We start from the raw sequence: 17,134 nt of genomic DNA on the forward strand, positions 1-17,134 counted from the left end.
TGTAGATGGTCATTTTATTGTTTATTATTTAATGTTTTACTTGATCCATTATTATTATTATTATTATTATTATTATTATTATTATTATTATTATTATTATTATTATTATTATTATTATTATTATTATTATTATTATTATTATTATTATCAAAGATCTTCGAACTGGCTCTTCACAAAATATTGTCTTTTAGTGTGAAAAACTCACTGATTCCAAATCAACATGGTTTTCTTGCTGGCCGCTCAACTACCACAAATCTTGCTAGTTTCATGACGCAGATCTCCACACCTATTTCTCAGAGAGGACAGGTTGACGTAATCTACTGTGACCTGAGCAAGGCTTTTGACGTAGTCAGCCACACACTGATTATGGTTAAACTTGCGAACTTTGACGTTGACTTGTCGATTGTGAATCTCTTGCACAGCTATCTGCTCAATAGATCTTGTTATGTTGCCGTAAATGGCCAAACCTCTTCTTTGTATAAAGTGACTAGTGGGGTCCCTCAAGGGTCGGTATTAGGCCCACTCCTATTTTTAATTTACGTTAATGATGTTTCTTTTGCCATTCGTAATTCTTCTTTCCTCTTGTATGCCGATGACATCAAGATATTTAAGGAAATTCATTCAGTTAACGACTGTCGCTTGTTGCAGTCAGATTTGTGTTCTTTTTCCGAATGGTGCAACGGCAATAACCTTTCTCTAAATACCTCAAAGACAAAATTCATGTCTATCACTCGCAAAACATCTAGCGTGTCATTTCAATACTTTGTCAATTCTGTGCCGTTATGCAAGGTTTATGAAATCAGTGATCTTGGTGTTGTTGTTGACAGCGCGTTAAACTTTTCTTCTCACGTTAAGCGTGCTGCTATGCGGGGCCTTCGTTCTCTCGGATGTGTTTGTAGAATATCTCGAGAATTCAGGTCTCCCATGGCCCTACACAAATTGTACACGGCAATATGTCTTCCGCAACTTGAGTATGCGTCCGTGATATGGAATGGCATTGCTCAATCCAGCGGTAACACCATTGAACGAGTCCAGAAAAAATTCCTCAGCATATATAACCATCGCTTTGCTAAAAATGACTCTGGATCTCGTTCAAATACTGCTGAGTCATTATCACTGCCATCACTTCACTGCCGACGAAATCGTTCTGATCTCTTATTTCTCTTCAAGCTAGTCCACGGTTTCATATCCTGCCCTGTACTTCTCAATTGTGTTAATTTTCGAATTCCGCGTAAGTTAACCAGAGAGAACAGACCGTTTCATGTACCCGCCTGCTTCTTCCAACACTCTACCGTTCACAGAATACAAAGTCTTTATAATATTAATTTTCTTGATCTTGACGTTTTTCATAGTCCACAATCACTGTTTTTATCCGAGCTTTGCACTGTTTTGACATAGTATGGCACAGTGTACATAGTCTTCTCTTCTCCGTCTTTCCGCATAGTTGTGTATGTGCAATCTAATTTTTTATTCCCCTTCAATATTTCTCATATTGTCTTATTTTACTCCTCCTCTTTAGTGTTCATTTCTCTTTGTCTACGTGTTTTTGCTCTTTTTATTTCTGAAGACTGTCTGTATTGTATTGTTTATTTTTATTGATTTTATTTTTGCGTGCGCCTGCACAAAGACCTCACGGTTGTTCCTGGGCACGTTAAATAAATGATTGATTATTGATTATTATTATTATTATTATTATTATTATTATTAGTGTTGTTGAATTACGCAGTTCCTTACGTTGCCACAAAGAGCTATGTACCGCGAAAGAAATTAAATAGCACTTGCAGAGCACAACGAGAACTTGGCACTGCCGCATACAAGCGCGTATCATACACAGCCATTGCCATTGCAATGTCAAACCTTGCCAGTGTACCGCGACGTTGACTGTTGGAAATAATTGCGTCTGAAAGCTGCCACAAGAATTGCGAAAACATGGAGACAGCTCATTAAGAATTTATTGTAGCGCACGACCAACCTGTGACCTTATAAACAGTGAAAATGGCACCATCTAAATTTTCTGTAAGAATGAAATATTATGTTAGCCTGAAAAATGCGCTCGATGCTGACGTAGATCTGTGCAACACTTGCTCTTTACTAAAAGCAAAAAGACAGTCGAATATGGTGCATCGGTATTGTCACAGCTGCAGCTGCTTTGTCTACATAGCGTTGGTTGCACGCAGCGCGGTCGAGAGTGAATTATTGCCTTCGAGGAAGCCAAACAGGAAAGCAATGCCCTATCCTTCATAATTTCCATTGGAAAGGTACTTCGTCCGCTTGACATCAACAGATGTTCCTCTACATTCGTTTACAGTTAAAAATACTGTATATTCGAATCAGTAGACGTTTATCTATAGCTCCTAAGTTCAGTGTAACTTACTGATTTTTATTGCATCAGCCACCGATGAGCTGGACGTCCAAATGCTCATTTAGAGGTACTACATCATTAAATTTAATCTTACATAAAACGCTTATTAGGAGTAAAACTGAGTACGCTTCATCCATCTGTGATCCCAATTCCGAAACCCTTATCTAATCACTTGAACTAATTCAAAACTACGCCGCGCGTTTCATTTCTAGCAATTATAGCCGCACATCAAGCGCAAGGCCCATGCAAAACTTGGTCCACCCTGAGCCCGACGTAAGGGCTTCCGCCGCTTGCTTTGTATCATAAATTGCATTTCCAGAATTCCGAGATAACCTTATCACATCTCCAACCTACATTTCACCTCGCACGATCATAGCCATAAGGTCGGAAGAATTCAATGCTACACCTGTCACGAATCATTTATTTCATTTCATTTTCATATATTTACCACTTCGCAGAGCATGGGAAGAAAAGCTTCGCTCTAGGCTTCCCAACCTGTTACAGTACGGCATAACGCAGTGGCAGTACAGACATTTCGTGAAAAAAAAAAAAAAAACATTCAGCCCATGCAGTCCTCAAATGGTGAAACAAAAAAATCACTCATATTACTACAACAAGGCCACTCCGCGTTTGAAATTGCAGATATGAGCCTCACGACAAAAAAAAAAAAAAGCTCGAAGCTCAGGCCTACAACATACATCAATATTGCCGCGCGCTTCTTTTTGTCATTTTTATGTAACCAGTCCGTTGCACGCGTAGCCGCCGCCTTGCGCAAGCCGTGCCCTTATGTCAGGGAACCTTCCAGATTATCTTAGTATCTTCTTATAGGCTTGAGCGCGCAAACGCGAACAGTTGAGATTATTCGCGAACTAACGCGGCCACCAGCGATAAGGCTCGAATGTTCGATGCCGCATGTATAAATGACGACGCGCCTTACCGCAGAGCAGTTTATCGACGGCCGACGCTCTGTTCGCCGCTATCAGTGCACAGTGTGTATTGCTGTAGTTTTACTTTCCGTTTCCGAGCCACAAGTTCGGCCAAATAAAGAGTTTTATCTTCGACACGCCGACTGCTGCCTTCGTCGTCGTCCCGACCCCTTGACACTATAAACACCATTTCGTGCTAAAACATTTAAAACAGAGGGTAGAGTAATTCTTAGCATTTGGTCACCGTAATTCGTGCGTGATGCTTTTACCCTGAAATTTTCCGTAAGCCGAAAAGGGTACACGGAAACGCATTCGGCTAGTTCTGCTATTTCGTTAAGCATTGATATATTATTTTTTATGCCCCATTTACATCGAAGAACTAGGCGTAATTTATACATACTAGACCTTTGGAGTAGTAGCACTTTGGAAGAGCTGTGCAGAAGGATGATCTTTGGGTAAGTCGTAAATAAGTCGTAAAACTTTATTTTGCAGAACATAGACCTTTTTTTTTTCAATTTGTGAGCGTTATAGTGCCCAATACAAGCTGGCTATAATTCACCGGTGACATAAACAGTGGTTTGAAAAGCAACAATTTGATTTTAGTAGGAAAGGCATAATTATTACGGTATAAAAGACCAGTAAAGCGTGAGGCAGCTAAGCATACGTGATTCACATGGACATCACACAGCAACTTTTTAGTAAACCAGACGCTAATGGTTTTGAAAGCTGGCACAATTTCTACGTTTTCGGATCCATAACTGAAAGATTGAGAGCACAGTGCAGTTTTACCTTTAGGACGAAAAATCATCGCTTTTGTTTAAGTCGCATTAATTTGTAAAGAATTTGAGTTTGACCAACGCTCGAGAACGCCAAGCGTTTTGTTAGCATTCCTCAGTAATTCGTTTGCATCTTCACCGCTAAAGAAAACACAGGTGTCATCGGCGTATATAACAAAAAATGCCTCGGAGTGAATTTGGACAATATTATTAATATATAAGTTAAACGGAAACGGCCCCAGGACACTTCCCTGTGGTACTCCTGACGTAAGACGCAGTGTTTGCGATGTGTGCCCATTGACATTAACACACTGGCGTATATGAGACAAATAAGATCTTATTAGTTCAAGAGCATGCCCTCTAATTCCATAACTTTGCAGCTTGGCGTGAAATATTTCATGGTTTAGGCTATCGAAAGCTTTCTTGGAGTCGACAAAAAGGGCTCATATTAAGTGTTTTTCCTCAAGCGTTTTAAGGGCAAATTCTTCTTGGCCGAGTAGTGCCGTTTTCACAGGACCTCTCCGAAATGGGACACCTTCCTGGCGCAGTTGTTGCTATCAAAGACAAGTCAAAGTTTTGTTCAGCCATATCAGATATCATCGCTCCCGAATTCTATTAACTAATGACTTTCGCTGTGTTGTTATTTATTTATGTATTTTTTTACCCCCTCCCCTCTGCGGTACATTGGCCTTGAGGGTACAATAAAACAAACAAATAAATAAAAGTGAAACAAGAAAATCGTCACCTCAGAGTTATAGTGAATAAGGCCGGACGTACAAAAAAACGCCAGGCCTGCGCTGAAATCGCAGCACAGTCACAGCGAAAGCTGGAAGAGCGGCGTTTCTAGAGCCCGTTGTAAGCTCTCTTGGGGCTACAATAGAAGTACACTAGAATGGTACCCACTACGCCATAAATCACAATTTTTGTGAAGTTGGGAAGCACCTACTGAGACATTATTCGTCATTCTGCGGAGAAGCGAGGCACCAGCTACAAGGAATTATGTGTACTTTATTGACGCGACGACGGATGACGATGAAGAATTATGGCTGAGCCTCTGTAATGGGTTGGAAGCTTTAAAGGAACCACCAGTTATGCAGTTTGAATTGGATGACGCCCGGTCGCTATTTCCCTCTCCCGTCATGCTATATAACATATGTTGATGTGGGAGAGACGGGGGGGGGGGGGGCGAAGACCTTTACTGAGACCCCGAGGAAATGGATCATGCGCTTATGGGCTTCCTTGGCAACCAATACAAGTGCACTTGCGAGGAACCCACTACGCTATAAATCATTGTAATTTTACTGAGACCCCGAGGAAATGGATCATGCGCTTATGGGCTTCCTTGGCAACCAATACAAGTGCACTTGCGAGGAACCCACTACGCTCTAAATCATGGTAATTTTACTGAGACCCCGAGGAAATGGATCATGCGCTTATGGGCTTCCTTGGCAACCAATACAAGTGCACTTGCGAGGAACCCACTACGCTCTAAATCATGGTAATTTTACTGAGACCCCGAGGAAATGGATTATGCGCTTATGGGCTTCCTTGGCAACCAATACAAGTGCACTTGCGAGGAACCCACTTCGCTATAAATCATTGTAGTTTTTGAGAAGTAGGGCAGCAGGCACTGTGCCATTTTTCGTCATTCTACGGAGAGCCGTGGTACCTGCTAAACACATGTGAGGCATGATGCGCACTTTGTTGATGCCGTGCCTGATGACGACGAAGACTTAAGGCAGAACCCTTTGTAATGGGTTGGAAGCATTCAACAACCTACTCGTTGCGCAATTCGCATTGTGCGACGCCTGCTTAGAGAATTCGCGTTGTGCGACGCTTGGTGCTTATTTTACTCTTCTACCACGCTATATTGCATATGCTAATGTGGTTCCTTCCCGAAATGAAGCCTGTATAGGACCTTTTTGCAAAGCAGTGTCAAGCACAAGAAGAAGAAGCCGTATCGAACGGCTGTGCTCGGAAATGCTCTCTGCTGGGAACAGCGTATCGGCTTCAGGCCGAGGATCATCAACCCCGTTTCTTGACGAAGATTCAAGCTACAAAGTCGTCCTGCCTCGTCTACCAACCGGTAACGATGTTTTGAATTCCGTTTTCCTTCATGCCGACTTGAGCGGTAGACCGTATCGTGCCCCAGACTTCCGTGACGCGCTGCTCGAAGTGGTGACCACTGCAGATATCATAGGTGTGGGACAATATCAAATGAGCCACGTATGGATGGTTACGTGTGCAAGCAGCGCGGCGAAACAAACTTGTCACCCGTGGTGAGCTCCGTGTAAAAGGGCGGAAGTGCATGGTGATAGACCCGGAGACCAAGAACATTGAGCTAAAGCTTCTATGGCTTCCACCTCATCTTGAATCACGGCGTGTGGAAGAGGCGTTCCAAGCTTACGGTGTGGTGAAGTCCGTTGACAGAGAGGTGTGGAGGTGTGCTGGTATGGAGCACTGGATGACAACAAATAGGGATGTTTCCTTGGAGCTCAAGGACACCATCACTGTGAGCTCAATACCGCATATTATGTCTATCTACGGTCACCAGTGCCTAGTACTTATTCCCGGTAGGCCTCCACTGTGTCTTCGTTGCAAGCGAGTGGGGCATGTCCGTCGACAATGCAAAACACCGAGGTGCATGCAGTGCCATCGATTCGGTCATTCGTCGGATGCTTGCGTGTCGACTTACGCCAGCAAGCTTCGTTCTGGCCAATCTAGCGAAGAAGAGCCGCATCTGGACCATCTCATGGATGCTACGGAGGTAGTTGATGCGACAGGAGAAGCAACCAGAGAAGCAGTAGGGGTCCATGGAAGCCATGCCCAGCAGCCACAATAACACTGCTAAAGACATCAGCGAAGACATCAGCGATGAGATTACTGCAGGGGAACACTCCCAGGAAGAACTTAAAGAAAAGCCTCCTGATGACGAGGGAGAAGAAGAGGCAATGGATAGCAGCCAGACCAGGAAACGTCCGGTACCGCTCAGCGACGAAGCAAGAACAAGTGCGTCAGACGCAACAGAGCAAATGTCCTCTTGTGGCCCACGTGTCGTCTCGTTTGGGGACCGAGGGTCGCGCCGCCTATGCCAGCGTCCTCAAGAAAGTGCTGCTAAAAAGTGCAAAGGAGGTAAAGCCACAGGTTGCCCTGTGGCTAAAGGCGACCAACAAAAGCTTTAAGTGAGCAAAATGGCTACCGCACTTACCTTCCCTACGTGTGTAGCGACACTCAACGTACGTGGCTTGAGAAATGTTAGGCGTCAGTGGCAGTTACGCCACGTGCTTGAGCAGTATAACATTGACGTTGCTGCAGTGCAAGAGACTAAGATTTCGTCTGCTAATGATGCCGACCTTGCACTCGAAATTTTACGAGATTATTATGTATACATAAGCCAAGCACGTGGTGCTTCCGCTGGATGTTTTTTATTAGTAAGAAAGCGGTTAAATCACACTTTAATGTCGCTACATGTTGATGGGGAAGGCCGCCTTATTTGTTGTGACCTCTCTTTTCATTCCCAAAATTGGAGGTTTGTCTGTGTCTATGCTCCCTCAAAAGTAAACGAGAGGAAGGCTTTTTTCCTCTCCTTAGCTTCGCTGCTGAACACTAACAGAAATTTGATAGTGTTGGGAGACTTTAATTGTGTTTGTGACTCTAGAGATCATTCATATATAACGAATCGTTATGATGCAAGTGCGGCTTTACTGCAGCAATTACTGAATGACCACAATCTAATAGATGTGGGAGCACATGCGCCCTCCTCGGTAAAGTTCACGCACTTTCAGGGTGTCTCACACGCTAGACTAGACCGTGTGTATGTATCTATAAACCTATGGTCTCACATTCATAACTATGCTGTAAAGCCCATATTTTTTACAGACCATTGCTTAGTAGCCGTTTCATGGGGTCCCCAAAAATTTCGTAAGGTTCCTCCAAACTGGGAACTATGGAAGCTTAACGTACAGCTCTTGCGTGAGGAATGTTTCGAAAAAATAGTCAACGAATTGCTACGTGAGGTAACACAATGTCGACAGCTGCCAATTTTTGCTCAGTGGGAAATGTTCAAAGAGAAAGTTAAGTATGAGGCAATTGGTATTTCAAGCGAGTTGACCCAAAGAAAAACTGCTGAAAAACGTTATCTTTATGATTTACTTCATAAGCTCCATGCATTTGAAAGTCAAGAGCCGGGATTGTACGTTGATGAGATAAATTCGGTTCGAGCACAGATACAAAAACATGATGCAGAAGTATATAGAGGAGCAATGGTTCGTTCACGTGTTACTCGTTTCACTGATGAGGAACCCACAAAAAGCGCTCTTGGGGATGAAAAGCGGTATGCACTTTCTAAACAGATATTGCAAATTGAATCGCGTGGTTCTATTTGCACAGAGACATGTCAAATAAGAGCCGCATTCGAAGAGTATTATAAAAAACTATTTACCGCGGCTGAGCTTCGGGATGATTATGAAGAAAAAGCTGACCACTTTATTGCGCTTGTGCCACCCTTACAAGAGGACGACAGACTTAGTGTTGATGGGCCCATCACTAGGGAAGAAATAAGGTTTGCAATAAGCATGTTGCAGAAAAACAAAACTCCTGGCCCAGATGGCCTTAGTGCGGAATTTTACATAAAATTTCAAGAACTTCTGGTTCCTTTTCTTGAGCAACTTTTTAAGGAGGCTTATGAACGTGGTGAGCTTCCTCCTTCTTTCTATCAGGGCCACACAACATTAATACCAAAAAGTACTGACACTGAAGCGTTAAAGAGAGTTAACGGATATAGGCCTATATCATTATGTAACGTTGATTACAAAATATTTGCGAAATTGCTGACAAATCGCCTGCAGACAGTGATCACTAGATGCGTAGGTGACCACCAAACATGTGGAATTCGAGGCCGCTCTATACAAACAAATATCCATATAGCGCGGTCAGTCCTTGAATGTATCGATGGTAGTATGGACCAAGTAGCCCTTCTTCAAATAGACCTCGCTAAAGCCTTTGATAAGGTACAGCATGCTTTCCTGTTCAGGCTCCTAAAACATCTGCAGTTGGGTGACGTACTGTACAATGGTATTTCACTCTGTTATAAAAAGTGCACTACAAGGCTCATTGTAAACCGCACACTTTCGGATATAATAGAGTTAAATTCATCCGTACGTCAGGGGTGTCTGCTCTCGCCTTTGCTCTTTGCAATATACCTGGAACCACTATGTTTAAGTGTGCTTCTAAATTCTAGCATTAGAGGATACCGATATGAGGCTGAGGAAATTAAAGTTCTAGCTTATGCCGACGACATCGCCTTCTTTTGCATCGATAAACCTAGTGTTCAAGAAGCAGTAAACACTACGTTACGCTTCTGTGAAATCGCTGGAGCCAGTATAAATTTTGATAAAAGCAGACGGTTCTGGCTGGGAATGTGGGCTCAAACTCCCTCAGTGTTCTCAAATATCCATTGGAATGCGACTGCTATGCGGTATCTTGGTGTGCCTCTTGATAACTATCGTAACAGCGGCCCACATTGGACGTCCGCGATAACTAATATCCGTCGAAAGGTGTCAACATGGCACGGACGAGACCTTTCCATTTTTTCAAGAGCTAAAGCGTGCAATGTATTTCTTGCATCAAAGCTTGTCTATGTTTTGCAGGTATTGCACTGCTCTCGTGTGCACATTCAAGCGTTTCACAGGATATTTGCTTGTTTTATTTGGGGCTCTTCATGGGAACCTATGAGAAGAGACAACCTTTTTCTTCCACTTGAGAAGGGCGGCCTCAGTCTGGTGCATTTGTTTGTGCGACAGTTGGTGTTGCGATTTTTTTATATTAAAGACGTCTGTCACCCATTTCTGTTGGCAGTTCTTCGAAACCGTCTGAGTTATCATCTTCCTTTTCTTTATGTCACGACAAATGTTGCCAAGGAATCGCAGTTGTCGGGATTCTTAAAAGAAATTGTTGATACTGTCAACTTTTTGAAAACCAGATTTACATTAGAGTATTTATATAATATAGACAGAACAACGCTAACCGCTGCACTTGTGAATAGCCTTTTCCCAGAACCTGTATACCGACTGCCATATTTGCTTTTGCCTGGCCATGATGTATTATTCCGTGTACGTAGGATGTGCATATCGCCAGCAGCGAAAACGTTTTTCTTTAAACTGCACACATCCACTCTACCAGTGAAGAAATGGCTCAATGAAAAAGCAATATATGTGCCCTGGACTGTAAATTGTCGACTCTGTGACCAACCTGAGACGATAGAGCATTGTTTTATCCATTGTCGTGACGCATTTTATTTCTGGGACATTCTAAAGAGAACAATCAGAAAAGACCTTCCAATCACAGCTCATGGTATTCGGTTCCTTCCTTTCAAAAAAAGCCCCACCAATAATACACCGTATGATTTATTTATGTTATTAGGACTTTATGCGCTATGGAAAAGTCGCATGATCGACAGGCACGCCGAGCCACCACGATCGACGAGGTCTGTCTTCCGAGAAGAAGCTGCTCAAGTGCGCAGTGTTGTTGAGACTTTTAAGGTAATTCTAATGTGACGAAGTATGTAGTGTGTGGTTCACAGCAATAACGGGTCATATTTCCATGAATTAAAGAAAAAAAAAAAGCACCGGCATGGCTCAGAGGTTGAATACTGGGCTCCCACGCAGAGGGCCCAGGTTCGAACCTCGTTCCATCCTGGAATTTTTTTCTTATTTAGTTTTTTTTTTTCTTATTTCGAGCGATACTGGTTACGGACACCGGCGGCGGCGGCGGCTGCGGCGGCGGCGGCGGCGGACAACTACGGCGCCAAAAACGGCCGGTGAAATGATCTCATAACAGCCTTCGCTGTAAAAAACCACCAGGCCTGCACGCAACACGCAGCACAGTCACATTCATTCATTCACAAAACTTTATTGAGAGTCCTGAAGCCCGGTCTCTTCAGACCGAGGCGGGCCGCGTCCACGTCGGCACCGTTAGGCCGAGGCTTAGGGCGCCATCGTGAACACTCTGGACAGCCCGTAGTTGATCTTGATACGAACAGCTGGAGATCATCTTCTGCCAGTGAAGCCATTTTTCTTCGGGGCAATTGATACAAGTACACTTGCATGGCACCCACTACGCCATAAATCAGCATAATTTTTGCGAAGTAGGGAAGCACCCATTACGCCATTATTCGTTATTCTGCGGAGAAGCGAGGTACCCGTTACAGATCTGTAAAACATTATGTGCACTTTGTTGATACTGTGGCTGATGACGACGAAGAATTATGACTGAGCACTTTGTAGTGGGAGGGAAGCTTTAAACCACACACCCGTTATGCAATTCGCATTGTGTGACACCTGGCTGTTATTTTACTCTTCTATCACACTGTATTACGCATGTTAACGCGATTCCTTGGCCGACATGACGCCTGTATACGGTCTTTTTGCGAATGAGTTTCAAGCACCAGCGTGGCTCTGCAGTAGGATACTCGACTGCCACGCAGAGGGCCCGGGTTCACATCTCATCCGATACTGGATATTTTTTTCCCATTTCGCGCGATAGCGGTTACGGACACCGGCGGCTGCTGACAACTACGGCACCAAAAAGATGGCTGATCCCTCCGTCATAGGAATCTTTATAACACGAAAGTGAAACCTATCGTCACAGAAGTAGTTTATTGTTTATAGTGCGCTGGTATATGAGAGCTTGTACAATGTCTACTGTTGTTTGGCAGATATACCAACGCTTTATGGTGGACGCATCGCACTCACGTTGACGCCTAGTGGCACATCGTACCGACGACTAACGCCCATGATCATGATTTAACCCTTGCGGTAGCTGAAGTTCTTAACGTATGCGTGGACACCGCATATGGTGATTCCCGCGCAAAGATGGCATCAGCAAGCACATAATAAACACTGATACTCGATATGCACTCCTTCACAGCGTCGTGAAGTGCGAAGAGAAACGCTACGCACGTCGTGTCTTCCCTCTATCCTGGCCGTTAATTCTCACAGGGCGAGCGGGGAACGCGGTGCGACAGCCAGGCGAGCGTCGGAGAGCTATTTTTCGATATGGATGAATGCTATGAGCGAGGCTTGGGCTAAAGCCGCCTCCTCACGTTGTGTTCAAGCGTTGAAGAAATTAAACTTGTATTGGAAACGCGCCGAATGGGACGGTCGTAGCAAGGGCGCGTTTTTTTTTCTTCGAGCCTGGTGGCACAGCTGTCACCGCTCCGTTATAAAGGGGACGCTCATAGCATCCATCCATCCAACCATCCATCCATCCAAGAGCACTGCGAGAGGAAAGCGTGAAAGATAAAAGGCGCGGTCATGTAGCCTCTGCAATATGTTAGGCGATAGCTCAGTAGGCTAAACGCCCGCCAGCCACCGTCGAGGACCCAAGAGGTCATGGGTTCTACTCCCGTCAACGGAAGTTTTTCTTATAGTTTTTTTTTCTTTGCCATCTGATGGCATTCATTTTGCTGACGTACTTCCGTGACGGAAATACGTCATGAAAGTCTTGGTGTACCCCGGCATAAAACACTTTTGTGTTAAAACGGCTAATCATAATAACATCTGGGGTTTAACGTCCCAAAACCACGGTATGATTATGAGAGGCGCCGTAGTGGAGGGCTCCGGAAATTTCGGCCACCTGGGGTTCTTTAACGTGCCCCTAAATCTAAGTACACGTGCTTCAAGCATTTTCGCCTCCATCTAAAATGCAGCCGCCGCGGCCGGGATTCGATCCCGCGACCTTCGGGTCAGCAGTCGAGCGCCATAACCGTAGCGGGGCGCACCAAAAACGGCTGTTGTTGCGATCTCATAACAGCTTTCGCTGTAAAAGAAATGAGCAAAGGAAGACGTCGACACTAGTATTCAGGGACGTAGTCAGAAACTTTTTCGGTAAGGGGGAAGGGGTTCAACCATACTTTGTGTATGTTCGTGCGTGCGTTCGTATGTGTGGGTATATATATACACATGCAAAGTGAAAAATTTCGAGGGGGAGTTTGAACCCCCCAATTCCCTCCTCGCTGGCTACGCCAGTGTCATTCTCCATTGCGTCATGCACGCTTTGTAACGCATGTGCAGTCTACCATTCTCATCTCATCGTTTGCTCTGTTATTACAAATTTCACCATGATACGCTAAGTGAAGGAAACCAACAATGACAGCGTTACCGCAGCGCCGTGTGCTTGTGATTCCCTGAAGGCTACGCACGTACACGATCACATGGATGCGAAGGCGAGACAGTATACTGCAATACTGCATGCATCGTTTTGTTTTGTGCTGCCTCCGAATTCAACTCTAAATTCCTAATTTACACTTGATTATGTGCCTCTTTAGCGCTACTTCATTTCATCAGCACGCAATAAGTGAAAATGATAGAATATTGGGCTACTTGGGGATGCATAACTGAGTAATGTAAAGCGCAATAGACAGGACAACATGAGGCGAGACAGGTGGGACAACTGCGAATGCTGATTGGGAAATATTCGCTTCAGCAAGACAGTCGCGCATGCGCTCAAGACATTGCGAAAACCGCAACAACAAAAAAAGAAAAGGGGGGGGGGTGTCAGGCGTTCTTTCTTGGGGGGTCTTGGGCGCATGCGCGTGTTGTCTTGCCGAAACGAATCTTTTCCAATAAACATTCACAGTTGCCTCCCTTATTTTGTTCTGTCTATTGCGCTTCACATTGCTCAATTACGTAATTCGTGCGGATAGCAGCATTTTTCATGTCTAAAGGTAAAAAATATGTTATTTGGTAAATGCAAAGAGTCTAAAATCGTGGTGGAATACGCTGACCGGGCCGTATACGCACACAGCTTCGAGTCTATGCACGAGTACGCCCACAAACACAATCATGAGCCAACTAAGACCTAGAGCCACCCGTGAGTTAGGGCCTGAGTCAGTCGAAGTTAATCCCACTGTGTCTGCCCCGCATTCAGGAATGTCGCTCCACTCCATACTTCAACTCGCCCTGAGAATGTCGATGGCAGCGGTGACCCTGGCCAAAAGTGGTCTCTGCGCTTCATCGGCACTCAGCGACAATACTTGAGACAGACAGACAACGAACTTTATTGGATCCTGAGGAATTGCTGATAGGACTCCCTAATGGGAGGCCGTTGTATCCGCTGGCCGCGTCCACGAAGAGGACAGAACGCCGTGACGCTCCGCCCTTTCCTGGCCCCTCTGGATAGCCTGGGCTTGCTTTCGGAGTGCCGTGCTTCTGATGGCCTCCTCCCATTCGGCTTCGCTGGAGAGAAGATTTTTAGGCAACGCGGGACATCGCCAGAGCATGTGAGCCATGAAACAAAAGGTTTCACTGCAGTCGGGGCAACCAGGGTCAACGTCCGAGTACGTCTTACTGAGAATCCCCGCGACGGGAAAGACCCCATGTGCAACATTCTCAGAGTAGCTGACTGAGCTCTGCTCAGCTTCGAGTGAGGAAGAGGATAGACTCTCCTGCCAAGTTGGTAATGCTTAGTGACTTCATTAAATGTCAGAAGTGGCTCGTTCTGCTGAGTCCCTTCCTGTCCCTCCGGAGCCTCCAGACCGTCGAGGCGCGTGAGTTCTCGTGCACGATCGTGGACCAGCTCGTTGAGGTTTGGGAAGCCCTCTAGAACGTTCTTCACCATGTGTGCGGGGAACCAAGTGATAAAATGAGAGCCGGGACAAGCCCTCTTCTCTAGAATGGAGGCCGCCTCTCGAGCGAGGTTGCCCGATTCGAAAGCTCCGATTGCCGCCCTCGAGACGGTGTAAAGGGGTAATCAGACGGGGGAGAAATGCTCGGGGGAAAGGGGGGGATCGCGGATCACGTGACCGCGACGTCACGGATTAGCGAGTGGGCGTGACCCCCCCGCCTCCTCGGGGGAGACGGGGACCTTTTCCCCGTAAGGACAAACAATCCCCAGGCGGTGGGGGATATGGCGGAATTTCGGGCTCTTGTTTGGCCACATTGTTGCACTTGCTCCTGCAGAGAGCGGCAGCGGGTGTACAGTCTGCAGCTGCATGGTCGTCTGCAGCTCGTCGTCAGCAGTTCGTCAAACGGGTGGTGCAAGCCACCAGAGTAGTCCAGTAACACTGGTCTCCCCCTCCGTTCGCCTCGTCCGTGTGAGTGGGGGGCACTTGTGGAGACTTCTCCTCGAGAGCTGACGTCACTAGGCTCCGCCTTTATCCCCCGAGAATTGGTCCCCCGTCTGAATACCCCTTTCTCCTGTTCCCGTACTGCGCTGCATCGACAAAGACGGCGGAGTCCATTTCATCTTTAACTTCCCTCAAGATGGCTCGTGCACGGGCTTCACGTCTACAGTCGTTATACTGCGGATGTACGTTTAGCGGGAACTGCCCCACCATGTAGGTCGCCTCGTTTCCTGACTAAGTGTTGTCCGCCGTTCCTCCATGATTCTAGAAGCCATGCCAACCTCGTCAAGGATTCTCCTGCCGGCCTTTGTCAACGATAGCCTAACCACCTGGGCAGTGACCTACGCCTCTATTATCTCGTCTATGTTACTGTGCATCCCGAGTTGATCTAGCCTGTCGGAGCTCGTGAAAATCGGCAAGCCTAGCACTTTCTTGATGCTCTTGCGCATGAGCGTATTTAACTTCCTTTTCTCTGTATTGGTCCATATTAGAGCTGACGCCACATAGTTAATATGGCTCATGAGAAACGTGTGGTACATCCTAAGGAGGTTGCCCTCACTTAACCCTTTCTTTCGGTTGGGCACCCTAGCGATTAACCTGAGAAGTGCAGCGTTTTTTTGTTTTTGTTTTTTTCACTCGAGGGGCGACTCTGTGCTCATCTCGGTGAGACGGAGGAAGAATTTGGGGTCGAGGATTATTTGAGGATACGGGGGCAGTGTGAGCCTGACGATGTGGGTCCCCTCAAGTATGAACCTGAAGCGGGGCGACTCGAGGCGAGTCGCCCCGTGTGCGTGAGTTAGTGAACATCTTAAAAACAGCGCAGCAACACAAGGGCAAAGGGAGACACAACGGGACGAGCGCTGAATCCTAAGCAGCTCGCTCAATTGTCTGTTTAACTTAACTTTGAGTTAGTGAAGCTGCACTTTGGTGTGTCTAAGTGAGCCAGTCGCAACAACGTGATGTTTCAAGTCAAGGAAAGCACAAGGAATATCAGCGAGTTTAATAGAAATATCTCAGCAATAGCAGAAAGAGAGAGAGAGAGAGAGAGATTGAAGTGGATGGATGGAAGCTCAGCTTGCGCAGTTAGCCCGAAGCACATGTGAATCCCATTATTTCTTTAGTCCACCAGACTTCACACGAGGCTGAGTACCCGGAGCTGAGTCCCCGTTCTGTGAGTCAGCGCAAGTTGGTCCGAGCCCGTGAGCCCTTCAATCTGAGTGAACCAGTCTCAAACAGAATGTGAGCAGATAAATGTAAGAAGAAAGGCGAACGATTACTTTACACAGAGTACGGAGCAACCAGACAAAAGTTCTGTGAGTCACCAGACCTAAAGCGATCAGACCAGCTAGAGCCATCACGGCTTTGTGTGAGGATAAAAAGTGAAATGTTCCAGCATCTTGTTTGTAGACTAAGTCTGATTGTGAGAGTGTGTAGAAGAGCGAACATCTCTGTGCATTAAAACGCTGCCCAATAGATAAACGACTATCTCGACAGAACCGTAGACAGCGCACACCGCACCGTCAGACATTCTTTAAGAGGGCTTCCGAGTTCCGCGATTGCCGACGTCGCAACGTGAGAAATACTAAATCAGATTATCTGAGCCTAGGTGGGCTTCGAGCTGAAGATACTATTTTGTGAGCCTGAGCGAACTCCGTTAGTTTTGTCAACCTATATGCTCGACCTGTGGCTCGGGAGTGCCATGACATGGGAATTACAACCATGGACTGGTGGCGCTGTTTGCTGGTTCTCGAAGGGGATAAAAACTGAACAAGTTGGCATTGGTTCATGCTTTCAGTGGAGCTGTTGTTATTAATCATGCTATGTCATCAAGGCATGCGGCCACAGCTCGGCCTGTTTAGAAAACGTTCAAGGAAGTTCAACGCTCCATAATAAGCTACCTCTCTGACGGTCATACATGAACTATGAAGTTTGTATAGTGACAAAGGAG

The 17,134-nt window shown here is 45.7% G+C and overlaps 1 protein-coding gene across 1 annotated transcript in view; it reads left to right on the plus strand.

Annotated features, from left to right (window-relative positions):
• The window catches only part of LOC119379359 (coagulation factor IX-like), a 91,929-nt gene that overhangs the window by 35,203 nt on the left and 39,592 nt on the right, over positions 1-17,134 (plus strand). The window lies entirely within an intron of this gene.

This window comes from Rhipicephalus sanguineus, chromosome 1 (genome assembly GCF_013339695.2).
Source record: "Rhipicephalus sanguineus isolate Rsan-2018 chromosome 1, BIME_Rsan_1.4, whole genome shotgun sequence".
Taxonomy (NCBI): domain Eukaryota; kingdom Metazoa; phylum Arthropoda; class Arachnida; order Ixodida; family Ixodidae; genus Rhipicephalus; species Rhipicephalus sanguineus.